Source organism: Xyrauchen texanus, chromosome 3 (assembly GCF_025860055.1).
Source record: "Xyrauchen texanus isolate HMW12.3.18 chromosome 3, RBS_HiC_50CHRs, whole genome shotgun sequence".
Classification (NCBI taxonomy): Eukaryota; Metazoa; Chordata; class Actinopteri; order Cypriniformes; family Catostomidae; genus Xyrauchen; species Xyrauchen texanus.
In genome coordinates, this window is record NC_068278.1 from 231491 (window position 1) to 252868 (window position 21378).

General features: G+C 41.3%; 1 pseudogene; it reads left to right on the top strand.

Moving 5' to 3' along the window:
- The first annotated feature begins 477 nt into the window (after positions 1-477).
- Positions 478-21378, top strand: part of LOC127633142 (pappalysin-1-like) — a 359290-nt pseudogene continuing 338389 nt past the window's right edge.

Genomic DNA, 21378 nt, shown 5'->3' on the forward strand with positions numbered 1-21378 from the left:
CTCTTAAAGAACTGAAGGATCTTCTTCAGAACTCACAGCAAATACATGAGAATTCGCGATGCTGTGGACACCCCAAAACATCCTGCAGAACATCTCATCCGCTTCAACTTCTAATGACAAGACAACTTTAGCTGCTTCATCCTTGGGAATGACAGCTCGTCGTGTTTGGACGCATTCATAAATAGTTTTCAAACATTGTTTTTTTAGTAGAAAAAGACAGAAGAGTTGAATGTTGATGAAGAGCAATATTGATTGATTACATCAATGCATCAAACCTCAATTTCAACACAAGACGAAATAACAGCTTAAGCTTCATGGGATTGTGTATCTGAAACCTTCGTTTTTGACAAACGATTGTGAAAGAAAAAGAAAAGACAAAACAACAAGTGGAGGGTCTTGCGAAGAGGCAGAGCGCGTCCGTGCGCATTTCACTGGTACATAATAGCCATCATCATCATCTCTCTTGAGTTGAATAAAATGAAAGTCTGGACTTTTTTTTCGTGTCTGGCCATCTTACTCATCTTGTGCGTGGGATCAGACTGCGGGACGCTCATGAGGAAGACCCGATCCAAACGGGAGCTGGTGAAGATCAGAGAATCCAAAGCCGTCTTCCCGGGGGCTTGTGCCACCCGACTGCCCCGGGGCAAGCGCTCCCTGTCCGCGCTGGACCGCCGGCTCCCCCGCCAGCGTCGCCGTTCCTCACCAGTGGAGGATGCAAACTCCACCCAGGGTAAAGCCGTGTATTTCACGGGCAGAAGGGATCAGCTGAGACTCAAGCCCGGTGTAGAGATTCCAAAAGGCAATTTCACTTTCCAGATGTGGGTAAACCCGGAGGGTGGTCAGCGCTCGCCCACCGTTATGGCTGGTATGCACAATTTGTTTGTCTATAATACATTAATGTATGTTTGTGAAAAGGATTATGTATGTTAACAAGGCAACATAATGCATGCACATGATGCTTAACCAGGTGGGTTTGACCGCATGACGGTAGTGCGTAACTTTCACCTCGAACAATATCCACATAAACGTGTTTTAATCTTCAAACAATCCTAACTTTTGGCATGATTAAGTAATGATATTTCCACTGATAAACTTAATATTGGTATACTTTGATGAATTTGCGTTATTTGCTTTAGACAATATATATATAGCCTACTATTTATTATACACTTTATTATAATATATAGCCTACTAATATATATATATATATATATATATATATATATATATATATATATATATATATATATATATATATAATGTGTATAATAAATAGTATATAAAAGTTAATATAATACATTTGCAATATATTATACACATTAGGCTATATACTACAGTGCACGCACACACACACACACACACACACACACACTAACGACAACATTCTGTTTATATTTATTTGTTCTCATAAACATGGGGAAATCATACTGCAAGAATAACGTGCACCATTTTCTGATTCGGCTTACAATACTCCTTTCTTTTTGATACTAATAAAGTATCTATATGCTGGCACGCTTCAGTCAGAATGATGCAAAATGAGAGCTCATGTTTGTTGTTTCTGAGAGCGAGAGAGACGGACTTGGAGTTTTCCAGGGGGTTCCCTTCCCGTGTCTTTGCGCGTCTGGAGAGCCACATGAACCCGCCTCTATTTAAAAATACATGCGACCCTCAAATCACAAAAAGACCCCCAAATCTACACACCTCTCCATTCATGCATGAGGGAAAAACACAGGAGAAAATCGAGGCTGATCAGCTTTGCAGATGTTTGAAGTGTGTGTTACCCGGTTGCGCACGACCATATCGTGTGCAACGTATTTACAGTCTCATCCAAGACCTACAGACATCAGAAAGCACGAATACGAGTTTGCAAACCCATATTTCACGCTGTTCTTTACCCGCATGTTACCCGAGTAATCGTTTCACCACCGCTTTCAGTTCCACTTTCTGCCAGCAGAGAGCGTAAACGACACAATAATACACGGTTTCTGTAATTTTATTTTATTGAAGTCATAAGAGGGAAACGACTCTAGCTTTGAAAATGTGCTTTTCCTACGAATAGGCAGATCTGACTGAGATTCTACTAATGATGCGTCAGTGGACATCACTGTTTCAGAAGGGTACATCTAATGCCAATCCCTCCAGAATCGCACCAAATAGAGATGACATCATCTGTTTGCAGTGGGTTTTCATTGGACTAAATACCTGACTCAAGCGCTATGGAGATAAACAGTATTAAATCCCCCTCAGATGCATGGAACAGAACCATAAATTCTTGCATGATGACGTAAGAGACATTATATACATTATATATATATATATATATAGTGCCACATGCATATTCCCCCACCTTCCCAAAATAAAAAAGCAACTGAAATTCATGTTCATGTTCAATTCACATGTTTCAATAAATGTTCCACTCAAATGGTTATGATGATTCTATCATTTGTAATGGAAATAAAGTGTATGAGTGCAAAAATTTAAAATATAATAATTTTTGCAAGATTTTGGGATCCCATTGAACAGTATATGTAATCATAAATGTAATCAAAATCACAACTGCACGCATGATGTCTGAACACTATACAGTATATCCATAGATTATACTTCTGATATCATGCATGTATGCATTTGTAGATCTAATGTGTGCATGTGTAAGTTTTGAACTATACACAGTATGACTCACCTATGACCTATCTATCAATGTAGGACATTCTTTTAAAATTCCAACATTTACAAAATTTGTCAAGGCATCTTTAAAACTTTGCCTTGAGATATTTGTACTATATAGCCCCCTATCTTCTATCTAAATGTATCAGTCTTCCGCTGTGCATTTAATCTGTGGTTTCCTCTGTCACTACATACTGTATCTGCTGTGTTAGGATATATATAAAAAAGAACAAACAAACAAGAAAAAGTGATTCAAGTGCACTCGGGCAGTGGTCATGCTTAATCTTTTAAAAATAAAGCATTTTAAACATTAGGCATTTTAACATCCTGTTGTTTGGAGGGAGACCAGTTGTTTGTAATTTTTGTTGTTGTTGTTGTTTTTTCATGTCGTTAGCCTTAATGTCGAGACTGATGTTTTAGATGGAGCGTGCCATATTTTTATTCCATGATGCAAAAGACTTAGATCTGTGTGTGGAACGGGGCTGTTATGTAGCCTGACAATGTGCGTATAGAGTGTTTAAAGGAAAGACAAAACAAAACAATGTTTCAGCGGTACAAGAAGCCTGTAAATGTTCTACCTATGTCAGTAAATTCAGCACCCTGAACAGCACTGAGTCCATGTCTGCAGTTTGTGAGAAAGATTAAGTGCTCTATAGTCCATGAATATTATTACAGACATGATTTGACAGTTGAAGAGTAAGTCAGGACTGTCTAGTTCATACATTAATGTCTAGTTGGTACATCTTCTTGATTGTTGGCTTGTAGCTTTGGAAACTGTCCAGAAAAAATCACCTTGTCTTGTGATTTCAGTAAAACCTTATGTTGACTTTGATCATATGATTAACACTTTCCATCTGGTTCATGAGAGCACATAAGATGTTATACTGGTGTGAAAATGTGTAAAAAGTGCTAAGCTGACACCTTCCATATTGATGAAATATGAAATGACTGACACTGCAGTCTTATACACATCTTATCACATCTTATATGAGATACATTGCAAGTTTGACCTGTTAGGTTACATCAAACATATAAGTTAGGATGTTTGCATTTTAGGATAAATGGTTTGAGGTAAAGGACAGCTCAGAGTGCATTTAATTATTTTAACCTTTCAGACAAGACTCTGTCAATCACACATTAAAGTTTGCCTTGAGAATCCATCCATTTTATAGTTCACTTTGGGATCATTTGCACTGGTGTGTGGACTTACATTTAATGGTTACAGTATGAGCTCTCCAACTGGTTTTCTTCCCATATATACTGTATAATGGTAATGGGTTGTCTATTAAAGGGGGTTTTGTTTTACTTTTAGCTGTCCTGGATCTTAAATCATGTGCAGTATCATTGAAAATTTCCAAAGTTTCATCGGGCCTTAAAGTCCACCAAAAAAGAGAAATTATGTCTTTACATTCATGCCTTGGTGAAATTTCCTCTTCCCTTCAGTTCTTTTGCCAAATGAGAGTACAGTCAGAATGCCTCAACTCCATTGTTCCAACCTCTGCTTTTCATTAGCATCTTTGAAGGTCTGTTTTTCTCAATAATTTACTGAATATGTTTTCCTAAGGCAAGACAAATGGTAAGTGCAAGGAAAGTTGCCTTTAAACCCAAGACAAATCTTCTGTTTGGTTCTGTTTGCATGCAAATACCTGAGTGTGTGTGAGAATGTGTGTCCGTTCAACTGTGCTGTGCGGTTCCTCTGGAAAAATTGAATGTGTTAGATTCATTGAGCTTGGCAGACTTCTGACAGGTGTTTCCATAATAGACCCTTCAGGCATTTTAGCACACCTTTTAGTTTGACTGTGTATGCCTACAGATGGCAGAATTGTCCGCGGGTACCATGGTAAACCTGCAATGTTGAACAGTGCTGACCCCTTGTATGGCCCTCAGACTCCACAAGAGCAGGACCGTTTAATGTTGACCCAGAGTCAACATTCTCACTCAATCCAAATCCTGTTCAGCAACCAGACATTTAGGAAAATGTCAGAAAAAGAGCTGTCTTCCAGTGACTTTGATGGATGAGAGTTCTGAGAACACACTTAAACACTACCTAATAACTTTTGGTATATTGCAATGTGCATTACTAGATCTCCTCTAGATGTAAACAATCACCTGGAAAAAAAGCAACCAAAAAAATATTCCTTTAGATTACTCGCCACAATTGTTACAAAATTCAGCAAGGGATTTGAGAGAATGCCAGAGATTCACTCAAAAGTAAAAAAACATTACAGTGCTGAACCTGACACACGCTGTCCAAGAGAAACAGGAAAATATTGTTTTGCTGCCACTAGCATAATGGTGTGCTTTGAGCAGAGTGGTATTTTTGGGCACGTTGGAGGTGAACTATAAAGTGATTTCATATAGTACCTGTAATATTACTAAGTAGTTGTGCTTGCTATTACTTTTGCTCATAAGTATTAAAATTTGGCATGTAACTCATCCATAGGGCAAACCGTTCAGGATATTAATGATGCCTCAAATCAAGTGGGTTATTGAGGAGACATTTGCTATTATTTTCTAAGAAATCAAATATGCAAATTTTGCCTTCTGGACTTTGTAAAGGGTAAAAAAAAACATACATTAAAGCAGGGACATGACCCATATCTAAAGACCATGTTGAGTTTTATGGGATTTCGAGTCCTAGGTGTGGGCTATTTTTACTAGGAGTCGCAAGTAACCACCTAGAACAGTTCTGTTAAAAATCTAGTTAATTAATATTATTCATGACACATTTTTCATGTAACAATGCACATCACCATTCTTTTTGTGTGTATTGATCATACAACAAACATTTATTTATTGCCGGATCGTGACCTGGCATGTATTATTCATGCTCCAATATGTTGCGTAGTGGTGCTTATGTGCACTCGCGAAGTATTTCCTGTGACTTCAGCCTGATCCCATGAAAATTACGTGACTGTGGAAACATTTTTGATAAATTATATTACATGGTTCATTACATGTATAGCAGCAGTTCCGAGGGGAAATGGCCACTGTACTAAATTGAGTATATTTCTTCCAAACATTATGGTTAATGATCTGTTGCATTTTAAATCATCAAAACCAACATCCCTGCCCTAAACCTTCAACCTACACCAAACTGAGAGTGTAATAAAAAGCAAAGGTGAAATGAAAAACACAATTGCTAAAGAAACCACGTCATTTAATTGATGCTTCTATGACACTTTTGTCTCATGTGTCAACTTTAAAAATAATTTAAATGTTGTAACTAAACAAACAAACAAACAAATACACAATATGCAATGTGTGAGGAATTTGTTTGTCCATTGAGAAATGGAATCCTCCTCCTTATGCAATTGCTCTATATTTTTGACTGCAGGTCTCTTCGACAAATGCTTCTATGCTTCCAGCGATCGAGGATGGCTGTTGGGGATTAAAGCTGTGAGTGAACAGGGAAACCGTGACCCACGTTTCTTCTTCTCCCTAAAGACAGATCGAGCACACAAAGTTACCTCCATTCACTCAAATGCTCGCTACTTACCTGGCCACTGGGCCCATGTAGCTGTGACTTACAATGGCCTCTATATGAAACTTTATGTTAATGGTGCTCAGACTGCTGTAAGCAGAGAACAGTCAGGTGATGTCTTCAGCCCCCTTACTAAAATGTGTAAGGTAAGTTTAGTTAATTTTGCCTAAGTCTTAAATTTTCACAAAGTATATCTGACATGGTTTTGGAGAAGCATACGTATAAATTATTAGGTCCTGCTTTATATTTGGTGTCTTTAACTAAAATGTACATACACTGACATTAACCATAGTTACAATGGTAGAAGTGTTAATCTGGGAAACTCACAAGATTTGCATTGGCTGCTTTGGCAGACATTGAGCTAAGGGTATAAATTGGAAAAAAAAATTGGGCTGTTGGTTCCTCACTCCATTTTATTTACTGTTTGCCCCAGTCTAGTTTTTGTTGAAAGAATTTTCATCTCCATTTACTGAGTGCACTCGCTCATTTAGTTTATTGTTCATTACATTAAGCATTATGCTTCTGTCTAGTCAGTGACAGACCCTGGCCTGTTATATTTGTTGTTTCATATGTTAAATTACCTTTTTTCATTTTTAGTTTCATGAATCTTTTTGTGCCTCATAATTTCTTCTTTATTTTTAACTTAAAAGCCTATAGTATGTCACTTTCCCCAAAGGCCAAATCTTTAAGTGTTGTTCTTATATGCAAGAATGCGTCTTTCTGTGAGAAGCTCCTTTATTCATTTAGTGCTGCCTGCTTTCAGTAAGTGTGGTTTGTTGCTTGTACCGCTGGTGTTGTGCTGACTGCCCCCTGCTGTCTGAAAGCTTGCAAAAACTTTTAGGTGGTACTTTGATTGTAGGAAAACTCAAAATTATGTTTACCTACAGTAAGGACATGTGAGATGAATAATTTTTTCATTTTTTTATTTTTAATAACACTAAATTTATGCCTTAAATCAACAGCCTTGCAAATTACAGTATGTGAAAAATTCTTAGGCACATTAGATGTTTCAGAAAAACATTTGTCTTAAGATTTCTAAGCATTCCTTTTGCAAATAGAATAGATAGAACAAAGAGTCCTGCAACAGATGTTATTGCCCCCACAGAGCATCAATGGAGTCTTGGTTCATAGTAGGTCATAGTAGGTCTTGGGTTTAAGGGTAGGTCTAGGTTTAGTGTGAGGGGTAAGTTCTGCAGTGTTACTATAGATGTAAATATATTTTGGTACTTAATATGTAAGTTAGAACATGTATGTATACAATATTGTAAGTAAATTGTATGAAATGCCTAATTTTTAAATGCCATTACCAGTGTTGTAGTCAAATCTCGAGTCTGAGACGAGTCTCAAGTCCTCACAGCTCAAGTCTGAGGCCAAGTCACCAATAATGTGACTCAGGTGCCTGGAGCGGCGAGTGCATTGGACTCGAGCATGGAGTGCATTTTACTTAGAGGAGAGGACTCGTTACAATCGTTAACCACAGAGGTCACCCAGAGCAGCTCCTGAAGAGCACGACAGAGCGTGAAGATTAACCGTCTCTCAAGCGCTCTGATGCAAGCACCGTCTGCAGAGGCTTGCGCTATTCTCCCGTGAAAATATAAACGGGAAATAAACTTTGATAGTGAATGCAAGACACTCCGGTTAACAGTTCCAACAATGGCAAAATGTTCCTGGTCGTTGTGGGTTCATTCATACATTCAGTGTCATGCAGTGTCATGCAGTGTCAATGACTACTCTATTTCTGTTAACATGATAAAATGAAGAAACAGAAAATGAGAAATAAGGGCTCATGGGTTTAGTTAAAGAGACTTCAAATTATGTGAAAATCTCTTAAAACTAAACTTTTTTAAATGTAACTATGGTTTTACAATAGTAATGTTCTAGTAACTATGTTTTTTGGGGCAAACCATAGTTTTGATACAATTTACCATGGTGCTACTATAGTAAGACAGTGTTATTATAGTATGGTTTTTCTGCAGTAATACAGTATTGTACTGTACTGTCCAACATCTGTGGTTTAACTGCATGTGAAATACACTCACCTAAAGGATTATTAGGAACACCATACTAATACTGTGTTTGACCCCCTTTCGCCTTCAGAACTGCCTTAAGTCTACGTGGCATTGATTCAACAAGGTGCTGAAAGAATTCTTTAGAAATGTTGGCCCATATTGATAGTTGATGGAGATTTGTGGGATGCACATCCAGGGCACGAAGCTCCCGTTCCACCACATCCCAAATATGCTCTATTGGGTTGAGATCTTGTGACTGTGGGGGCCATTTTAGTACAGTGAACTCATTGTCATGTTCAAGAAACCAATTTGAAATGATTCGAGCTTTGTGACATGGTGCATTATCCTGCTGGAAGTAGCCATCAGAGGATGGGTACATGGTGGCCATAAAGGGATGGACATGGTCAGAAACAATGCTCAGGTAGGCCGTGGCATTTAAACGATGCCCAATTGGCACTAAGGGGCCTAAAGTGTGCCATGAAAACATCCCCCACACCATTACACCACCACTACCAGCCTGCACAGTGGTAACAAGGCATGATGGATCCATGTTCTCATTCTGTTTATGCCAAATTCTGACTCTACCATCTGAATGTCTCAACAGAAATCGAGACTCATCAGACCAGGCAACATTTTTCCAGTCTTCAACTGTCCAATTTTGGTGAGCTCTTGCAAATTGTAGCCTCTTTTTCCTATTTGTAGTGGAGATGAGTGGGGTCTGGTGGGGTCTTCTGCTGTTGTAGCCCATCCGCCTCAAAGTTGTGCATGTTGTGGCTTCACAAATGCTTTGCTGCATACCTCGGTTGTAACGAGTGGTTATTTCAGGCAAAGTTGCTCTTCTATCAGCTTGAATCAGTCGGCCCATTCTCCTCTGACCTCTAGCATCAACAAGGCATTTTCGCCCACAGGACTGCCGCATACTGGATGTTTTTCCCTTTTCACACCATTCTTTGTAAACCCTAGAAATGGTTGTGCGTGAAAATCCCAGTAACTGAGCAGATTGTGAAATACTCAGACCGGCCTGTCTGGCACCAACAACCATGCCACGCTCAAAATTGCTTAAATCACCTTTCTTTCCCATTCTGACATTCAGTTTGGAGTTCAGGAGATTGTCTTGACCAGGACCACACCCCTAAATGCATTGAAGCAACTGCCATGTGATTGGTTGATTAGATAATTGCATTAATGAGAAATTGAACAGGTGTTCCTAATAATCCTTTAGGTGAGTGTATATATGACATATATAATAATATATGACGAATAAAATACAAAAATGCTACAACTAGCTGGACTGTGTTACATGAACTGGCGGTGTGAGACGGGCAGACTGCTGTGTGACTCATAGCCAGCACACCAGGCCGACACTTAACCTCCCCTGACACTGTTATGAGCATTGAATGCCCCTTCGGGGACAAGTCGACTACCAAAGAAAGAATTGGAGCATGCTAGCCCAGTGGTGCCTTTTCCCTCTTTTTTCCTTTTTTTCCACCAAAAAGAGTGGACATTTTTCAACCGACTGGGACCACCAGTGTCCATGTCAGGGGGGGCGGGGTATTTTGAGTGGAAATACGTCACATGGAGACGACTTTTTAGTTGGAAGAGGGTCATGTGGAGAAGTCCCATGGTAGGTCCTACCCAACGGGGGAGGAGTTTATACAAACAGACGAAACAAGGCGGGGTCTGGAGGGATTCAACATCAGCTCGTGCTTCCCTAAGCACTTACCGTCCACTGTGTCATGGGGTGCTTCTATAATGGCTACATACACCTTCAAGGTGGAGGGCGCCTCGTAGAGGGAGCCCTAGCCTGAGTAATTGTATCTACCATGGCGGGTGGGGGCCAGACATGGAGATTCCAGAGGTCTGGTCACGGGTGCCAGATGGTGCCCCGTCCCTGAGAAAGAAGGCCCTTCCTCAGGGGAATTCGCCATGGAGGGGCTGATGCGAGGAGCGTGAAGTCTGAGAACCAAGTCAGGGTGGGCCAGTAGGGTGCTACTAGGATGACCTGCTCCTCATTATCCCTGACCTTGCACAGTGTCTGTGGAAGTAAGCTCACTGGGGGAAACGCATATTTGCGGAGTCCAGGGGGCCAAATGTGTGCCAGCGCGTCTATGCCGAGGGGTGCCTCGGTCAGGGCGTACGAGAGCGGGCAGTGGGAGGATTCTGGGGAGGCAAAAAAGGATTCTGGTGCCTGTCCAAATCGACTCCAAATCAGCTGGACCACCTGAGGGTGGAGTCTCCACTCTCCCTTGTGGGTAACCTGCCGTAACAGCGCGTCTGCTGTAGTGCTGAGGTCGCCTGGGATGTGAGTGGCTCGTAGTGACATGAGGTGCAGCAGACTCCAGGGGAGGAGACGGTTGGCGAGTTGTGACATACGACAGGAGCGTAAACGGCCTTGGCGGTTGATGTAAGCCACCTTCGTCATGCTGTCTGTCCGAGCTAACACATGCAGCTCTTTGAGCGCCTTGGCTTGGTGAACTTGCAGGAGAGCCATGGCGTGCAGGGTGGCGGCGGCTTGTCCAGCGGCACCGTAGGCCTTGGCCGTCAGGGATGTAAACCTACAGGCCCTGGATGGGTGATTCAGGTGCCTGCGGCAGGTGGCGGCGCTCTGCGGGCATTATCCACTGGGGGCATCGCCGAGTAGCCCCTGGCCGCCCCATCATCTATGATAATGAGGGCAGGGGAGCTGAAAGATCCGAACCAGGCAGTAAAAGGTGCCTCCCACGACCTTGTCAGCTCCTCATATACCTTCGGGAAGAAAGGAACTGGGGTGTGGCTGTGAGCGGTGCTGCAGGCCCAGGAACCAATCATCGAGCTGCGAAGGTTCAGGGGAGTGTGGAGGGTTCCACTCTAGCCTGATGCTTGCGGCCGCCCGGGAAAGCATGTCCGTCATTACAGCGTTGGCCTGAGACTGGGCGACTACACCCTAGGGGGGCAGCCCAGCCGTGGCTTCCACGTCCTGCTTTCTGATGCTGCGGTCGAAAGCTCATCACCTTCGCGGGCCCCGAATAAGAGGTCGAACTCACCCTCAGACGAGCCACCGCACTCATCCGGAAGCCTAACCAGAGCAAACGGGCGTGGCGGGGAATGGGAGGTCCGTGGGGATTTACCCGGGGGAGGTGGTCCCATTTGGGTCCCCAAATCGCCCCCAGTGCAAGCTGTGCTGCCCACATACACGTAGGTAGAAGGACAGAGGCGGGGAGCCACTTGGGTGGCATGTTTCCTTATGAAAGCAAGCCGCAACGCTGCCATGGTCATGTCCTTGCAGTAAGGACATGACGCATCCATGAAAGCTGTCTCCATGTGAGCAGCGCCCAGACACGAGAGGCAGCGATCGTGGCCATCATAAGGCGAGAGGTAACAACCCCACCCAGGAATAACACACAACTGGAAGGGCATCTTTAAAAAGGCACGTCTTTAAAAAGACATTCCATGTGTGTCGCTCTTTTAGAATATACTCTTTCAGGAAAAAATACTCTTCAGAATATACTCTTTAGTTTTGTTCTGCCGAAGCGCCCAGGGGCATTCTCTGCAGTGCACCCATGCAGAAAGGGGAGAAAGCCGTTGTAATGCGCCATCAGATCCAGCAGAGATGAATGAGCCGTGGGAATTCAGCTCAGTGAACATCAACCGCTCGGCTCTGAAGAGAAAATCTGAATGAGTGGTTCACACGCCAGCTCCTTTCTACCCGTATGTGCGGGGGAGTGGCATACAAATTCCACTCGCCAATTCACATTGGCCTTTTTATCAAAGAGCTGTCTCGGGCTCCCAAGAGTGACCCCTAGTGTCACTTCATCGACACACCTTTGATTGAGTGACAGATTGGGAACTCTCACTAACTATCTCATACAATTTTAAGAATGCCGTGGAAAATAAATACATTATTAAGAGTAATGGAATATAAAGCAATTCAGTTTTAAATGCAAAGTGTCCCCCCACACGTCCGAGTTACGAGTCCTTGTTTATTATGTAAAATAAGAAAAAATCCCAGTGCTGTTGTCATTTCAAGTTTATTGGCTCACACACAATTTTTTTTCCAATGTAATATCAAGAGATTAATAGCATGTACTGTATAGTGTCACATATGACAAGTAGGCAATAAGTCAAGTCATTTTTATTTGTATTGCGTCTTTCACAACAAACATTGTTTCAAAGCAGCTTTACAGAAGATCATGCATAAACAGAAATTTAAACTGTAATATCTATAATGTCTTAGACTCATCATTATATGGTTTGATACAATACAATTGTAAATTGTGTTTAAAAATAAGTAATTAAATGATAATTGTATTTAAAACCCCAGGGAGCAAGCCAAAGGCGACTGTGGCAAGGAACACAAAACTCAATAAGATGTTGGTTAATGGAGAAAAATAATAGTGATTGCAATAAGGGAGCGCAAATAATGATAAGGTGTACAAAATGACTTGTTTATTAAAAAATAACAGTATTTAATTTAAACAATAAGAACAGTTTGACACAATGTTACCAAAGCAACAAATGTGATCTAAAAAAAACAATCATAGGCTTATGCCCCAGGGGGATGCTCAACCCACAACCTAATTCATGGGCCCCAGGTGCAAGATTAAGAGACACAATTATTAACTTCTAAAAATTACAAACAACAACAAATTAAATTAAATAAAAATATCCACTCATGTTCATTCTTTTACTCTTTGCATTTAAAACTGAATTTCTTTACATTCCATTTCTACTTAATAACATATTTCTTTTCCACAGCATTCTTAAGAGTATGATATTAATTACAAAGAATACATATTCTCTCATGGGAAGTGATATTTTATATTATCTTATATTTGGCATGCTGTTAAACCACAGATACTACAGTAAAACATACTATAATAATACCACATTACTATAGTAACACTATGGTAAATATTTCTTCTTTTCTGTTTCTTCATTTTATAATATTAACAGAAATAGAGTAAGTGGTTGTTTCCTCCTCATCATTGACACTGCATGTATGAATGAACCCACAATGACCAGGAACATTTTGCCATTACACGATCATTGAAACCGTTGAAACCCTGTGTTCACTTTCAAAGTTTATATTTGAAAAGTTTATGCCTCGTTTATATGAGTTTTGGCGTGAGACTCTGCAGATGGCACTCGTATAAGAGCTTTTAAGGGCATAAGAGAGGGGGTTAATCGGGAACTTCAGGAGTTGATATGGGTGATGTCCGCAGTTAAAGGTTGTAACGAGCCATATCCTCTATAATGCATTCAATGGTTGAGTCCAAGTCTGAGTCATTATTGTTTGAGTCAAGACGAGTTTCGAGTCAAATAAATCGTGACTCGAGTTGGACTCGAGTCCGAGTCCTGGACTCAAGTACTACATAACTGGCCAGTGCACTGTAGTTAAATATAAGAAATATACAGTGGGTCAGATTTTTTTATAATTATTATTGTTTATGAATTTGCTTAGAATGTCAAATGTTCTGCCAGATCTTAAATAATATGCAAATTCAGTTAAATGAATAAATATAACAACATGATTTCATCTGAAACTCAAGGTGCTGATGGTGGGAGGAAATGCATTAAATCATAACTATAGAGGCTCTTTAGAGCGTGTAAGTCTGTGGCAACAGACTCTCTCTCAGAGACAGATCATGAGGGACATGCATGGACACGAGGACCTGGTTGACCTGGTGATCCGTGAGAAGTTTGACCATCCGGCACGCAAATGGCTGACGGTGAAGGATGGCAGTTTCCCAATACCAGATGAGGGTCCTCGACCTGGGCTGGGTTCTTTGGACACCACCTTGGAGCCCCCAGCCTGTGGACAGACAGTGTGCGATAACACGGAAGTGGTGGGCAACTACAATCACTTCTGGAGCTTCCGGCATCCCAAAACAGTGCGTTACCGCATCGTGAACATGTTTGATGACTTTCAGCACAAACCAACGGTCACAGATCAGCAGATTCACCTGCAACATCAGCATCTGAACGAAGCTTTTAGCATGTACAACATCACCTGGGAGCTGACTGTGCACAATGTGAGCAATTCCTCTCTGTTTAACCGTCTAGTACTTGCCAACTGCGACATAAGCAAGGTGGGCGATGAGGATTGTGACCCTGAGTGTAACCACACCCTGACTGGCTTTGATGCTGGTTACTGCAAACCTAGGACCCGATGTCCTGAGCAAAATCAAGGCAATGGCGTCTGTGACCCAGAGTGCAATTGCGAGAACTACAGTTATGATAATGGCGATTGCTGCAACCCCAGCATCACCGATGTGTCCAAGACATGCTTCAATCCAGCTTCTCATTTAAGGTAAGAACTGTCAGCTTCTTTGTTCTTTTGTTTACTTGAAGAGAGACATTGTAAATTTGCTGTCACAGAGCTTTTACAGGGAGTACTGAACAGTAGTATCACTAGTATTGGCTGTTTTAAAGACCCTATGAAATCAAAATTAAAGTTTTGCTGCTTTCAGCCCATATCTAATAGCTTTAAGGTCCTTTATATGCTTGTGTACTTCTAAATGTTGACACAAATAGTTTTCAGAAGATATAAGCATTTAAAATCTATAGTCTCTGTCTTCCAGCTTAAAACACTTAAACGAACATACATAACATCCATAACATCACATAGAGGTTGAGAAACCTTGTCCAATCAAATTGTTTCTAAAACAAGAACACACCCTCCCCATATATTTATTTAGTGCGTCCGGCACTTCAAAGGGAGCACAATCCATGCTTTAGGAAAATATTGTTTGCACTCTTGGCCTAAAGGGTAATTAATTGTACTACAAGGGCCATACAACATTGTACACAGAAAAGTCATCAATTGTTGTGGCTAGAGAATTATGACTGAACATGCACAGATGTGCTTTCATTGCCTAGCATACTCAAGGGAGCATCTGAAAAGTTCACCCATTATATTTTTGACATTCAAGTTAACAAAAATAAAAAACAAAATATTCCAGAGGATGTCGCAGGTTCCTAGTTGATAGACTTGCTACAGGTGATATTTTGGCAGTATGTGCAGTTTTACAAATGCAGTTTTCAAATATTCTAAACAAAATTCACCTTAATGAGAGTAGCGCATTCTAAAAGCTTCCAGGTAAACTGTTATAGTATTGAATTAGTGTTAGACTGTTCTCTCTTTTTTGTAAGAAAACACTCTGACAGAATTGTTGTTACACATAACAAGCATAAACAAACAATATATATAAAAACATTAAACTCAAACCAAACTCAAAGGGGATCTTGCGCAGCCAGGCCTGCAGTCTTTAAAATGTGCAAATGTAGGACTTCCGGTTGAGCATGTAAGCATGAGGCACGCAGTTGAGTAGGCTCCCGACGATATTAATAAAATTTCCTAAACAAAACTATATTTTCCCACTCTAAACGCACTAGTTTCAACTTGTAAGACTTTTTTTTTTTTACTTTATCAATTATCGATGGCGGCCAAAATTCGACGCAACGAGACTAAAGCTACCTCCGCTGTGGTCTGTCCTGCCGCCTCGGATGGTAATGGCTCCGCGGCTGGGCCTGCCAAGCTACCCGCTGACCTGGAAAATCTCTGCACGGTTCTGTTGTCAGAGCTGACAGCAGCTATCACCAGTCAGCTAAAGTCCGCCACTGCAATCTGCGTGTTATCGGCATTCCACAGGGTGCTGAAGGACAGGACCCTGTTGCGTTCATGTCTAGTTTTTTCTCGGATGTGTTAGGACCTGATGTCTTCTCATCCCCACCAGTCTTGGACAGAGCACATCGAATCGGCCCTAAACCATTGGATAACCAGGAACGGTTCTGTTGTCAGAGCTGACAGCAGCTATCACCAGTCAGCTAAAATCCGCCATTGATACCGCCCTTTAGAGGGGTTTACGGCAAAGTTTGAAGCCCAAGACCGCCGCATAGTTGAACTGGAACAGCACCTCAATGAGTATAGCGACAGCATCGTAAGGCTAGAGAGGGCAGTTAAGGACCTGGCTACATCCAATAAGCAACTGACTGATAAGATGGAGGACCTCGAATCACGCTCCCCCCGCTGCAATCTGCGTGTTATTGGCATTCCAGAGGGTGCTGAAGGACAGGACCCTGTTGCGTTCATGTCTAGTTTTTTCTCGGATGTGTTAGGACCTGATGTCTTCTCATCCCCACCAGTCTTGGACAGAGCTCATCGAATCGGCCCTAAACCATTGGATAACCAGGCCAACGGCAAACCACGGGTTTTCATAGTCTGCTTCCACTATTACAGCGATGAGGAACGTGCCAGTCGCTGGGGGGCAGTTAATTGGCGACAACTCTTCCACCGGGAGAGGAAAATCTACATCTTTCCGGACTATAAACGCCAGCACTGCAAAGAAGAGGGCTGCCTTCTCCAATATGAGATGCTGTCTACGCGATAAGGATGTGCAGCTCCGCATTGACTATGATGGAGAGAAGCTACAATTTGACTGTCCAAATAAAGCACAGAGATGCTTTGACTACCATTTCCCATAGGAATGAGTGTTATCTGTGTCTGGGTGAGATGACACTGGTGTGTATTCTGCCTGTGGAACAGTTTTTTGTATTCCTGCTTCAGACTTGCTTTAACAGGCTTTAGCATAAAGTTTGCAACCTAGCTTTTTGGCTGGCTAGCTAACAAAGTGCAACTGATTAGTTTTGCACACCGGCCCTGTTGAGGCAAATGTTTTCATCGATAGGCCATTGGCTTACTTAAATATTATTTTTTTTGTGTGTTAATATGTTGTTTAGGTTCACCTGATAGGGAAATATGGCTTGTTTAAAGCTGATTTAATGTTACATGCTCTGAGTTTTTTTTTTTTTTTTTTTTTTTTGGGGTTTGTTTGTTGCTTATTGATGGGAGAAATGCTAATGTTACCAGTAGCCAGCTCTAGACTGTAGACCAATGTAATCTTGTCTGATTACAGTGCACAGTCTGCCTTTATGTTCTGATGATTACAAACAACTGCTTTTGAAGTTGTGTTCTTATTTATTGCAATTTTTAGGCGTGTTTTTACAATAATTACTTACAATGTTTATGTGAGTTTTTACAATAACTATTGTTTTCACCGGGTAATTTTTCTTGTTTTCTATGTTGAGGAGCCTCTCTGACTACGAGAGGTAATCTGTTTGACTTGTTTAGATGCATCGGATGTCGAGATGTGGTAATAGCCTGCAGTTTCCCTTATTTGGGAAGGGAAATTTAAGGTTTGACCGGGGGGGGGGGTATGGGACAAGGTCTTGTCTGTCTTTTTTCATGTATCTGTTTTTTTTTTTTTTTATCCTTTTCTTTTATTTACTTATCTTTAATTTATGTATTTACCTGATGTGGTTGGCTTGCCCCTACAGTCAGTTAATTCGGTTTGTACACTGTCATAATGGTTTTAATGTTATCAAGTATCTTTTTTCACTTTTCCATGCAACCTAATCTAAGCCATGGTTGATAGGTGCAGAAAAGGTTCCTCCCTGAGATTTCTGAGTTGGAATGTAAAGGGGGGGGATAGTCCTGTGAAGAGATCCAGAGTGCTTTCGCACCTGAAACAGCTGAGGGTTGATGTGGCTTTTATTCAGGAGACCCATCTGCGCATTAAAGATCAACTTAGACTTAAACCCCGATGGGCTGGTCAGTATTTTCATTCTAATTTTGATTCCAGAGCTAGAGGAGTAGCTATATTAATACATAAAAACATACACTTTTCCTTAGATAAGGTTATTTCTGATAGGGCTGGAAGATATCTGATTGTTGTGGGCTTGCTTGACTACACGCCTATTATTTTGGTAAACGTTTATGCCCCTAATTTTGATAATGTAGAATTTGCGAATAATCTATTGATGCAGATCCCAGCCTTAAATATGCATTTATTGTTATTTGGCGGTGATTTAAATTGTGTCATGGACCCTGCAATGGACCGGTCTGGGTCACGTACTAATGTTCCCTCTGCCATGTCAAAATATTTTTCTGACTTTATGGCCCAACATGGATGTGTTGATCCCTGGAGATTTCATAACCCTCAATCCAGAGAATATTCATTTTTTTCCCATGTCCATCATACGTATTCCCGCACTGATTATTTTTTTGTAGATGGCTCTCTACTCCCAAGGGTAACTAACTCTGTATATCTACCCATTGTCATCTCTGATCATGCTCCCTTGGCCCTTGACATAATAATTTCCTCCAATTGTAAGAGCCGCCCCCCTTGGAGACTCAATTCTCTACTTCTTTCTGACCAAGCCTTTTGTGACTTCATCTCTACATCTATTGATGATTTCCTTATTATAAATAAAACAGAGGGTATTTCTTACTCTTTATTATGGGAGACACTCAAAGCTTATCTCAGAGGGCAGATTAGTTCTTACTCATCGCATCAAACAAAAATTAGGAAAGCTAGACAGGTGGATCTCTCCAATGCTATTCTCAGCCTTGACCGCCAATATGCTCTGACTCCGTCTCCTGAACTCTATAAAAAACGCCTTGACCTTCAAGCAAAGTTTGATCTTCTATCCACAGGCACAGCTGAGCGGCTGTTACTACGTTCTCGTGGCACGTATTATGAGTATGGTGACAAAGCCAGTCGCCTTTTGGCCCATTAGCTAAAACATCATGCAGCTGGGAGATCTATATCTCAAATTGAATGCCCTTCTGGAACTCATACAATTGACCCTATGGAGATCAACTCTGTTTTTAGAATGTATTACTCCTCACTTTACACATCAGAGTCCCCAGATAATTCAGATGTGATGGTAGAATTTCTGGATAACTTGGAGATACCCACAATTGATACCACGCTGACTGAGCAAATTGATGCCCCGGTAACATTAGAGGAGATCATATGTTCTATCAAGTCCTTACAGTCAGGGAAAGCCCCTGGCCCTGATGGCTTTCCCCCTGAATTTTACAAAAAATTCCATGACAAACTGGCCCCACTGCTATTGTCTGTTTTTGAGGAGTCACTAAAGTTGGGCTCTCTTCCCCCCACAATGAGACAAGCCTCAATATCCCTTCTCCTAAAAGAGGGGAAAGACCCCACTACATGTGGTTCATACAGGCCCCTTAGCCTTCTCAATGCTGATGTTAAGGTGTTGGCAAAGTTACTGTCATCTCTCATAGAGGGTGTTCTACCCAGCATAATATCGGAAGAACAGACTGGCTTCATTAAAGGTCGTCATTCATTTTTCAATATTCGAACCCTGTTTCATATAATTTATTCCAAAGATATAAATAATCACAGTTAGTAATTTCATTGGATGCCGAGAAGGCTTTTGATAGAGTTGAATGGAAGTATCTTTTTGCCACATTGAGTAAGTTTGGCTTTGGTGATGCATTCATATCTTGGATACGCCTCTTGTATACATCACCTCTAGCCTCTATCAACACTAATAATTTCAATTCTGATCATATTACCCTGTCTCGTGGAACTCGCCAGGGTTGTCCACTTTCCCCTCTGCTTTTTGCTATAGCTATTGAACCTCTCTCAATTGCGCTCAGAACCTTGCCCTAATTTTTAGGGATAACCCGCAGAGGGTCAGAACACAGACTTGCCTTATACGCCGATGACTTGCTTCTGTTTGTAACTGACCCTGTCTCCCACATACCTAATATTTTGTCTCTATTGGAAACTTTTGGCTCTTTTTCTGGGTACAAGCTCAACCTGCAAAAAAGTATATGTATGCCTTTAAATGCAACAGCGCTTCCACTTCAACAGTCTGATTTGCCATTCCAATTGAATCATCTTGGTTTCAAATATTTAGGAGTTAATGTTACTCGCTCACTATCTTCCCTGTTAGATGCTAACTTCACTCCTCTCCTTTCCTATATGAGGACTACTTTTCAAAAATGGATTAACACTCCCATGTCTATGCTTGGGAGAGTTAATGCTGTTAAAATGAACATACTGCCAAAATTTCTTTACCTATTTCAATCCATTCCCCTATTTTTACCCAAATCATATTTTAAATCTATAGATCAGGCTCTCATCTCTTTTATATGGGAAGGGAGGACTCCCAGGGTTAGGAAATCCCTACTGCAGCAATGTACGCTCAGCGGAGGGCTATCTCTGCCTAATTTTATGTATTATTACTGGGCAGCCACCATCCAGAAGTGCTTGTTTTGGCTGGATGCTCCACAGACATTGTGGTGTCAACTTGAGGCTGGGTCATGTGTGTCATCTTCCTTACCTGCTCTCTTGTTCTCTTCCATCCCCTTATCTCCTTCTCGCTACACAGACAACCCAGTTGTCTATCTTAAAATATGGTATCAATTCAGGTGTCACTTTCAGTCATGTTCTGCCTGTACTCTAATGCCCATCTGCAGCAATCATCACTTTCCACCCTCTCAGTTAGATTCTGTTTTTCATCTCTGGGAGAGAAATGGCATAGTGAGCTTCAGTGACCTATACATTGGCAATGTTTTTGCCAACTTCTCAGATTTATCCACCTTTCACAACTTACCCCCTACTCACTTATTCAGGTATTTCCAGGCTAGGCACTGTGTCTCCAACACCTTTCCCGACTTTCCCTCCCCACCCCCAAGGCAACCATGGGAAGAGTTATTTCTTCATAAACCACACCAAAAATCTCTCATTTCAAAAATATATCAAACTATTTTGTCTTTTGACAAGCAGACTAGCTCTAAAGCCTCTGCTGCATGGGAGACTGAACTGGGAGTTGATTTTGGAGATGATCTTTGGGAGAGAGCCATCAAAAGAATACATACCTCTTCAACATGTGCTCGCCTAGGTCTTATCCAGTTTAAAGTGGTACAGAGATTGCATTTTTAACAATTAAGATTATCAGAAATTTACCCAGATGTTGTTGGCGCTTGTGTCAAGTGTGGATCAGCTCCCTGCCATCTTAGCCATATGTTTTCCCTATGTCCCAAACTTGAACATTTTTGGAATTCTATCTTCAATATCCTTTCAGACGTCCTTCGCGTCCACTTAGACCCAAGCCCTCTACTAGCTATTTTTGGTGTTACACCAGTTCCTCAGCTCCTTAATGGAGAACAGGCAGATGTGGTTGCCTTTGCTACTCTGCTGGCAAGGCGTAGGATCCTATTCTCTTGGAAATCCTCACAGTCCCCTTCTGTGTCCCTGTGGCTGAAGGACCTTATTTTCTTTTTAAAATTAGAGAAGGTGAAATTCACTCTCAGAGGGAACACTGATAACTTTTTTAAACGCTGGAACTCTTTTATTACCAATGAGCTACAAACACTTCCTTGATTAGGGTGTGCATTCACTCACAACCACTTTTTAC